The 10,076-nt window shown below is 41.5% G+C and overlaps 1 long non-coding RNA gene across 1 annotated transcript in view; it reads right to left on the bottom strand.

The window, feature by feature from the left end:
- Positions 1-611: 611 nt before the first annotated feature.
- Positions 612-10,076, bottom strand: part of LOC132007373 (uncharacterized) — a 34,228-nt gene continuing 24,763 nt past the window's right edge. The window contains exons 2-3 of the long non-coding RNA XR_009401327.1: positions 8,609-8,665; positions 612-803 (exon numbers count right to left, since the gene is read on the bottom strand). This is a non-coding gene — a long non-coding RNA (uncharacterized LOC132007373). The remainder of the gene's footprint in view (positions 804-8,608; positions 8,666-10,076) is intronic.

Raw genomic sequence — 10,076 nt, forward strand, 5'->3', positions numbered from 1 at the left:
ATCCAACCCAGGTTGGTCAGGTTGGTTTTACCTTATCATGTCCCCTTTATCCATTTATTTTTCCTCCGTCGACAGTATTTCCACCCTAGCCCAGGTGACCGTCCTCTGTCCTGTCTCTGTTTCCACTCTGCCCTCCTCTGACTTTATTTTAAAATTTGTGTATTGATTTTGGAGAGAGAGAGAGTGAGGTGGGGAGGGGCAGAGACACTCTCAAGAAGGCTCTGTGCTGAGCTGGGAGCCCCATGCTGAGCGGAACTCGATCTCAGGACCCCGAGGTCAGGACTTGAACCAAAATCCAAAGCCAGGCACTTAACTGACGGAGCCACCCAGGCGCCCCTGTCCTCCTCTGATTCTGAATTAGTGGTTTATTTCAGTCATGTCCATCCTCGACTTGGAATCTGTCATGGCTTCCAACTGGTCTTAAAGACAATCATGAAGGCTTATAAATTGAGTCATTAGGGGTCTTGATTGGAAGAGCTTATAATGGTGTTGAGCACCTGGTAGATGTTCAATAGGTATGCGTTGCCTGTTTGACTGCTGAGAGAAAGCGCCTTTTTAAACTTCCGGTCTTTGAAAGCAAACCACTGACAATTTTTTTTGAGGGAGTAAGTAACATCAGCAGCAATGACTTTGCACAAACCATCTTGCTGTGATCTGGTGGATGGGGGTTGAGGCAGGAAGACCTCTTGGACAGACGGAGAAGAGAATCAGAAGTGGACAGCAGCAGTGGGAAAGAAGCGATGGACAGAGCCTAGGAGGCAAGATCTGCAGGCTCAGCTGAGGGAAAAAAGTGAGGGCTTGGGCTGCGAAAAAGAAAAAATATATATTCATTTTGATTCATCTATTCTGGTACCTTTTCTGTTTTTCATGAGGTTTTGAACATTATAAACAAAATCACATCTTTAATACTTTAAAAACCCCGGGCTTGGAAAATGAACTTCCTCAAAAGGGGCTGGAACTTTCCTTTGCATTTTTTTCCTTATCTTGATATTTATTCAAAAATATGCATCAAATGCAATCATGTGCTGCGGTTGGGCTAGGCTGAGGAGATACATGGGGACAAAAACTAGTCCCTGTCCCTGCTCTCAAGACCTTTCCAGCCTAAGAGAGGAGACCAGCTTTAACTAGTTCAAGAAACTTGGGCCACTTAGCTATTCTTAGCAATTAATATTTCCATATAACTTGAGTATCAAGTTGTCTAGATCCAGAATAGGAGCTTATAGGTATTTTTATTGAGAACATGGTAAATTTTTAAAATAATTTAGGGAGGAGGATTATCTTTAAGACATTGGTTTGCCCTATCCATGATAAAAAAATATCTTTCCATTAGTTTAAGGCTACTTCTGTGCCTTTCAGGAGTGTTCATGGTTTTGATGAGGATATTTCTTGTTCAATTTATTCTTTTTTTTTAAAAGATTTTATTTATTTATTTGACAGGACAGATCACAAGTAGGCAGAGAGGCAGGTGGAGGGAGAGAGGGAAGCAGGCTCCTTGCTGAGCAGGGAACCCGATGCGGGCTCGACCCCAGGACCCTGAGACCATGACCTGAGCTGAAGGCAGCAGCTTTAACCCACTGAGCCACCCAGGCGCCCCCAATTTATTCTTAAGTATTTTATCTTCTTGGTTGCTATTATAAATGGATTTTTCTCTAAGATCACGTCTGATACCTGGTTATTGTATACATAAGGCAGTTGATTCTTGTATGTTAATTTTGTATCCTGCTAACTTACTGAATTCTTTCATTGTTTGAGTTAGTTTTTAATATCGACTGTAAGGGTCTCCAGGTGTATTATCATGTCACCTGCAAATAGAAATGGTTTTACTTCTGTTTTTCAAGCTCTTATGTCATGAATTAATCTCTTTTGTCTCATTCTACTGGCTAATAACTTCAGTTTAATGGTAAATAGTCACTGATGAAATGGGTATCCTTACCTTGTTCCTGATCTTAGCAAAAATTCTCCTAGTGATTCTCATTATGGCAGAGGCTAGGGTTAGGATTAAGGTGTATACACTCACACACACACACACACACATATTTTATCACATGAAGGAAGTATCCATCAATTTCTATTTTCTTGCATTTTTTAAAAAGATTTTATTTATTTATTTGACAGAGAGAGAGAGATCACAAGTAGGCATAGAGACAGGCAGAGAGAGAGGAGGAAACAGGCTCCCTGCTGAGCAGAGAACCCGACGTGGGGCTCGATCCCAGGACCCCGAGATCATGACCTGAGCTGAAGGCAGAGGCTTACCCACTGAGCCACCCAGGGGCCCTCCCTTCTTGCATGTTTTTAACATTAGAGAAGAGAGTTAAATTTTGTCAAAGCTTTTTTTTTTTTTTTTAGCACCAATGTTGATAATCATATGATTTTTCTCCTCAGATATATTAATACGGTATATTATGTTAACAAATTTCATAATATTGAGCCAACCTTCCATTTCAGGAGCAAATCCCAATTAGACGTGGAGTATCATTTACTTAATGTCTTGCTGGACACAAATTTTTACTTTGTATTTTGTATTTTTGCACCACTATTCACAGTAGGAGAAGGGCAGAGGGGCATAATTTATAATTTTCTTTTTTTTTCCTCTTTTTTTTTCTTTTTAAAAAAATTTTTTTTTTATTTGACAGATAGAGATCACAGGCAGGCAGAGAGGCAGCCAGAGAGAGGAAGGAAGCAAGCTCCCTGCTGAGCAGAGAGCCTAATGTGGGGCTCGATCCCAGGACCCTGGGATCATGACCTGAGCCGAAGGCAGAGGCTTTAACCCACTGAGCCACCCAGGCGCCCCGTAATTTTCTTTTTTGTGCTATCTTTGTCTTTGTTTTGGTTTTGAGATGTATTTATTTATTTATTTGAGAGAGAGAAAATATGCGAGTGGGACAGGGGCAGAGGGAGAGGGAAAGAGAATCTCAGGAAGACACCCCACTGAGCGCAGAACCTGACATGGGGCTCAGCCTTGCAACCCTGAGATCATGACCTGAGTAGAAATCAGGAGTCAGAGGCTTAATCAACTGAGCCACCCAGACACTCAGGCTGTCTTTTTAAGGTTTAAAGATTTGTTTTCAAGATTATACTTGTTTCCTTAAAAGAAAATAAATGTTTTCCTTAATTTTCCATGCCTTAGAATAACTTACATACTATTTGGACAATCTTGTCTATAAATGTTTGGCAAATTTCTCCTGTGGAACCATATGGGCCAACAGCTTTTTTGGTGAGATAATCCTTTTATAATTTCAAAGAAATTGATTTGTTTAGGCCTTGTCTCTCTAATGGGTCAATTTTAGCAAGTGTGTTTTCCTAGGGAATTATCCATTTCCTCTATGTTTTAAATTTATTTGCATAGAGGTCTACAAAAGGTCTCATGACTTGAGATTTTTCTTGTGTTCAATGATTCTTTCCCTCATGTCATTTATGATTTTGTATATGCCTGCCACCCTTTTTAATTCTTGAAACATTAGAGAAATTTCTGCTAAGATCAGGAACAAAGTAAGGATATCCATTTTCTCCACAACTATTTAATGTTAAACTGGGGATAGTAGTCAGTACAATAGTGGTTTCTCTATTTCATTCGTTTTTTCAGGAAAACAGGACTCTGATTTACTAATTCAATGTAAAAACATGTCCAGTTTTTTCTTTTTTATCTCATTAATTTCTTTTTTTATTTTAAAGATTTTTTTAAAGATTTTATTTATTTATTTGACAGAGATCACAAGTAGGCAGAGAGGCAGGCAGAGAGAGAGAGAGAGGAAGAAGCAGGTTCCCTGCTAAGCAGAGAGCCCGATGCCAGGCTCGATCCCAGGACCCTGGGATCATGACCTATCTCATTAATTTCTGCTTTTAACTTTATTCTTTCCTCTCCATGCTTTTATTTTACTCTGTTGTTCTTTCTGGTGTTGAGTTGGGAATTTAGTTCATACAATTTTATTTCGTTATTTTTTCATCTTTACTGATATTATTTATTTATTGACATTTGTTGACAATGCCTAAAGGTATGGAGTTTCCTCCAATCACCTCTTTTTTTAATCTTTTTGTCTTTTAAAAAAATTTTTTTTCCAGTGTCCAATCACTTCTTTAATTATATCCAATAATTTCTGATATGTAGTGTTTTCATTAGCATTATTTTTAAAAATTGCCTAATTTCATTTTTATTTCCCTTCCTCCCAAGAATTCTTTTTTTTTTTTAAAGATTTTAGGTATTTATTTGACAGAGAGAAAGATCACAAGTAGGCAGAGAGGCAGGCAGAGAGAGGGGGAAGCAGGCTCCCTGCTGAGCAGAGAGCCTGATGCAGGACTCCATCCCAGAACCCTGAGATCATGACCTGAGCCAAAGGCAAAGGCTTAACCCATTAGGCCACCCAGGCGCTCCCCTCCCAAGAATTCTTTAACAGATTTTTAAATTCCCAGGTAGAATTTTTGGTTTTATTGCATTATGATCAGAGAGCATTGTTTGTAATAGTTCTACCTTATGCAACTTACTTGTACTCTCTTTGTGACTTACTGTATGCTCAATGTCTATGACTGTCATGTGCACTGGAGAAGTTGTATTCTCAGTTATCATGGTGCAAAGCTTGATGTATCTGTAATTATATACCTTATTAATTTGCCACTTAGGTCCTTTGTATTCTTATTTACTTCCTGTCCATTTGATCTGTCTTGTGTTGAAAGTGGTATGTTAAAAGCTTCCTATCATTAATGTATCGACATCCATTTCTCTTTGCATCTCTTGCAACTTTTGCTTTATAAAGGGGATTGCTGTGGTTACTCCCTTTTTAACCAGCGTGGTGGGTATAATAAGGAGCCACTCAGATCCTTCTTCAGGCCACTTTTTACTTCAGCTGCTAGGAGTGCCCTCAGATACCAGCCCGTGTTGGGATTGCCTACGTTGAAGGACCTGCTTTGCCTAAAGTCATGCTTCCGCTCAGGGAGGCCCACACCTGGTGACTGATTAATGCAGGCTTGTAAGACCCCAGGCCTCTGCCTTCCGCTTCAGACAGCTCTAAATGGCCATCCCATCTTCAGAGCGCCCTACAGGATCAGCCAAGGCCTCCCCTGAGACAGCATCATGGCTCCACCTGTGTCTGGGCCCAAACCGAAAACCTTCCCATCCCCTTCCTTCCGCAGGTGCTGGTCCTAAGAGGGGATCCTTCATAAAACGCCAGCAGGATGAAATCCATTTCAGAGTCTGCCACATGATCACCTGCCGTGAAGAGTCCAGAGGGCTGTGAATAATGCAGAGAATCATCGCAGCCCTGGCCCCCGCCCCCACCACTACCTTGAGAAAGTAAATGCTCGAGCCAGTGCTCAACCCTCGGAAGCAGTTGTCTCTGGTGAATTATGTTACTATCGCCAAAGACCATAGCGGAGAGTGGCGGTTTGCACCGTGTCTTGCCTGGGTGTAGGGAAGATTTTTTCCTCATACACATCTCAAAATCCAGTGGCCCTCCTGTCTGAAGAGACACTGAGGGAATCCCCTGCCCCCATTTTTTTATCTTACAGGCTGACGTCTCCATGGAAGCAGACTCTGGGATGGAGATTAGCAGCCAGGAGATTTATCGCAGAGGGCTCTTGAGATCAACACCTGTTAAAGGAAGGGAAGGACACAGGATTGGGCAGAGGGAGAAGCTGGGTTGCAACAGGACCCCAGCAACACTTTTGGTTTACCACATGGGGACCTTTGCAGAGGTAATGGCTATTCAGAGTTGTCCCAAGTTGAGGGAACAGGCCCCATGTCATTCAGTTATTAGAAGCAGGCTGACCCATAGAGGGAAATAACTTTGGGTGACGCTGCTCTCTTCAGGCAAGGCAATCCCTGAGGAGACTGACAGCTGAGGGCTTCTGTGGGCACCACTCCCAGCAGCTGGGGAACATTTCCTTTATTCCTGAAGGAGAATCTGGACAGGATCCACCACACTCTGACATTTTCAAAGATTTTTTTTTTCAGGGAGGTCCCCCACATTTCATTAGGGATATGGCAGAAGAAGAGGCTGGAACAGAGCAGCCTTGTTGTTGTTGTTGTTGTTTTTAAGATTTATTTCTTTACTTGGGGGGCAAAGGGAGAGAGAGAATCTCAAGCAGTCTCCCTGCTGAGCACAGAGCCCGATTGGGGCTCGATCTCACGACCCTGAGATCGTGGCCTGAGCCAAAATCAAGAGTCAGATGCTTAACCAACTGAGCCACCCAGGTGCCCCTGAGCACCCTCGTTTTCAGTAACAGATAAATTAACTGCAGGGTGGGGATGAGGGTGGACAGTGTGCAAGGTGCTTTACTATAGACAAAAAAAAAAAAAAAAACCACAGTGAAAAGACAGAGAAGCCGACCCCAGAGACAGGGGCAAGGGAGGGCAACACCATCCAGACAGCAGCGACAACCAGGGTTTTCAGTCCTCTTTACTATCTCCCAAAGGGCAGAAATGGAGACTTCGGTGGAAATCCAATTATGACTCACGGTCCCTTTGTATTTTCTAATAGAAACATAAATCAGCAAACAAACATTTTCTGGGCACTGTGTTGTTTCTTTTTTTTTTTTTTTAAGATTTATTTATCTGAGAGAGAGAGAGCAAGTAGGGGAAGGGCAGAGAGAGACTCTCAAGCAGACTCCATGCTCGATCTCATGACCTTGAGATCACGACCTGAGCCGAAACCAAGAGTCAGATGCTTAAATGACTGAGCCACCCACGACCCCCTCAGATTTCTTTCTTGAGCTCTAGCCTGTCTTATATTTCCATTTTTGTCTCAGCCCCTTCACCTGGATGCCTCCCAGGCACCTCAAATTCATTTCATCCCAAGCCAAATTCTTTACAACCATCCATAAATCTACTATCCTCGTGAATTTCCTGTTTCGAGTAATCCGGTCATTACATACCAAGGCGCCAGAATTAGAGAGCTCACAGGCCTTTGTGCAAGCCTCCCCTCTTCTCCGGCACCATGTCCATTCATTCACCCTGGCCTATACAGTTGACCATGTGAATTTCTCTTAACTATGCCTCCATCATTAGCCTTTTCCTTCTGCGAGATGTCACCATTCATGAATCCACACTGTTTTCCTCTCTAGCTTTGTGTGATCCACCATCTCTCTCTTTTTTAAAGATTTTATTTATCCATCTAACAGAGAGAGAGCGAGAGAGCACATAGTTAGGTAGGCAGGGCAGCAGGCAGAGAGAGAAGCAGGCTCCCCACTGAACAAGGAGCCACATGTGGGACTCAGTCCCAGGACCCTGGAATCATGACCCGAGCCCAAAGCAGACGGTTAACAGACTGAGCCTCCCAAGTGCCCTATGACTGATTATCTCTTAACTGGACTCTCCACCCCCAATGTTTAGTACCTCCATACCTTTATAAGGCAACTCTCTGAGGCCCACAAGACCAAGTCCATACTCAGCACACCTCATAAGGGTTTTCATAGCGCTGTCCTTACTTAGCTTGCTTTCTAAGGGTCTCAGGCTGGCCTCAGCCTATCTCTATGTTTTCCCTTCCTACAACTTCCTTCCTTATTCTCTTCCATCCTCCATTCGAGCTCTGTTGGCACGCTGTGTGTTTTATGCTGCACACTCTACCCAGACTATTCCAGTTTCAGCAAAAATGCCTAAGAGTTTGATGCTTCCAAATCTGAACTCAAGTTGTTCCTTCTACCTGAAACGCCCTTTGTGCACATCTCAATGTGATAGCCCACTCAGAGCTGAAGCCCCTCATATAAAGTTCCTTCAACAGAATTAATCATTCATTTTCTGGGTTCCCATGGAACCTTGTGCAAACCTGCACTGAACTACCTCTTGCATATCACCCAACTTTGTTTCCCTTACTAGACAGACTCTGAGCTCTGCAATTAAACTTGAAATATAATAGATGTTCAATGGATGTTTGGTTTGAACTCATGAATTTAATAGTCCTGGTCTAGCTAGCACATTAAGTGGAGACTACTGATTACATACACCAAAGAATGAATTTAAATTAGATGCTGTACTCTAGGTTGGAAACTAGGGAAGCAGACATTAATGTGTTGAACTTAAAAGAAGGGAGAAATGATTCTAAAGATCTAATTTTGGGGGTGCCTGGGTGGCTCAGTGGGTTAAAGCCTCTGCCTTCAGCTCGGGTAGTGGTCCCGGGGTCCTGGGATCGAGCCCCGCATCGGGTTTTCTGCTCAGCGGGGAGCCTGCTTCCTCCTCTCTCTGCCTGTCTCTCCACCTACTTGTGATCTCTGTCTGTCAAATAGATAAGTAAAATCTTTAAAAAAAAAGATCTAATTTGGGACAGAGAGGAATGAGTGGGCTACATGGAAGAAAGAAATGATGAGAAATCAAAGAGACATTATTTAGAGACAGATCTTCCCTCTTTATAATTTTGTCCTCACTGTTCTATTTTTTGCATATAGGCAGGTTGATGTGACCTGGTGCCAAATGAGAAAACATCTAGTAAAAACACTATGCTACTAGAGGTTGAAGAAGTTGAAAATTTTTACTGTCTATATTAGTCATGATTTTTCTATTGTTCTTGGTTTCCTTTATAGATGTAACTTCTTGATTAATGCTTTTTTTTTTTGGTAAAGGAGTTCAAGATATAGAGAAATAGAGAAAGGAGAAATGAAACAAAGACAATTCTATTTTACTCACTTAGCTCTCTGGTTCGTCTGGACAATTAATCCATACTCTATAAAATGTCACCATCTGCTGGAGGAAGAAAATATGTACAATTCAACTTCATTGTGTGACTGTTACTTCTAGTCAACATGATTAACTACTTAGAACTATATAACTTTTCTTTCAGCAAGATGATTATACTAGTTCAGCCAGTGAAGAATTACCAGATCACATAGACAAATATTACTCACCACTGTATTTGAAGATATGCTTTCTCCAATAGGCAATTCAGACCAAGTATCCTTTAAAATGTTTTAACAAACAGCTATTTCTCAGGACCACTTGTATTCTATTTTCAGGTGTTTGTAGTTAGCACTTAATATGGAAGTATTAGGTATTCAAATCAGCTACTGTACGGGGGTGGGAGGGATGGGGTGGCTGGGTGATGGACATTGGGAAAGGAACGTGCTATGGTGAGTGCTGTGAATTGTGTAAGACTGATGATTCACAGACCTGTACCTCTGGAGCAAATAATACATCATATGTTAATAAAAAGAAAAAAAATCAGCTACTGTAGAGGCAGGACTTCCAGAATGCCTTAGTGAGAAACTCAACAAATCCCTTCCTCAAAAAGCAATGATAAAACTGACAAAGGTGCGAAAACAACCACTTCAGGACTCTGGACACTGACTAGAAGGAGAGGAAAGAGAGAGGGGGGCAGAAATAACATTTCAGAAATAGTGGCTAAAACCACGCTAAATTTGATGAAAATCATTCATTTACACACGCAAGAAGTTCAATGAACTAGGATAAACACAAAGAGCTTTGAACCTAAACATCATATTCAAATCATTAAAAGCCAAAGCTAAAATCCTGGAAGCCACAAGAGAAAATGACTCACCACGTACAAGGAAACCACATCACCTACAGAGGGTTCACAGTGACTTCTCAACAGTGGAGGCCAAATGCAGCAGTACGATGTATTCAAAGTGCCAGAAGAATGGGGAGCAAGGACAGAGACTTAAGAACATTTTAAACCAACTAGATCCAACAGACATCTAAAGAACAGTCTGTCTGACAGTAGAGTACACATTCTTCTCAAGTGTCCATGGAACATTTTCCAGGATAAACCATATTCTAAGCCACAAAACAAATCTCAATAAATTTAAAAAGATGAAAATAATACAAATATTGTGTATAACCACAAGGCAAGGAAACTAGAAATTAATAACAGAAGGAAAACTGAAAAAATTCACAAATGTGTGGAAATTTAACAACCAGTGTATCAAAGAAGAAATAACAAGAAAAACTAGGAAATATCTTGAGCTAAATGAAGCTAAAAACACAGCATTTCAAACTTTATGAGATACAACAAAAGCAGGACTCAGAGGGAAATTTATACCTGTAAATGATTACATTTAAAAAGAAATATCTCGGGCGCCTGGGTGGCTCAGTGGGTTAAGCCGCTGCCTTCGGCTCAGGTCATGATCTCGGGGTCCTG

This window comes from Mustela nigripes, chromosome X (genome assembly GCF_022355385.1).
Source record: "Mustela nigripes isolate SB6536 chromosome X, MUSNIG.SB6536, whole genome shotgun sequence".
Classification (NCBI taxonomy): Eukaryota; Metazoa; Chordata; class Mammalia; order Carnivora; family Mustelidae; genus Mustela; species Mustela nigripes.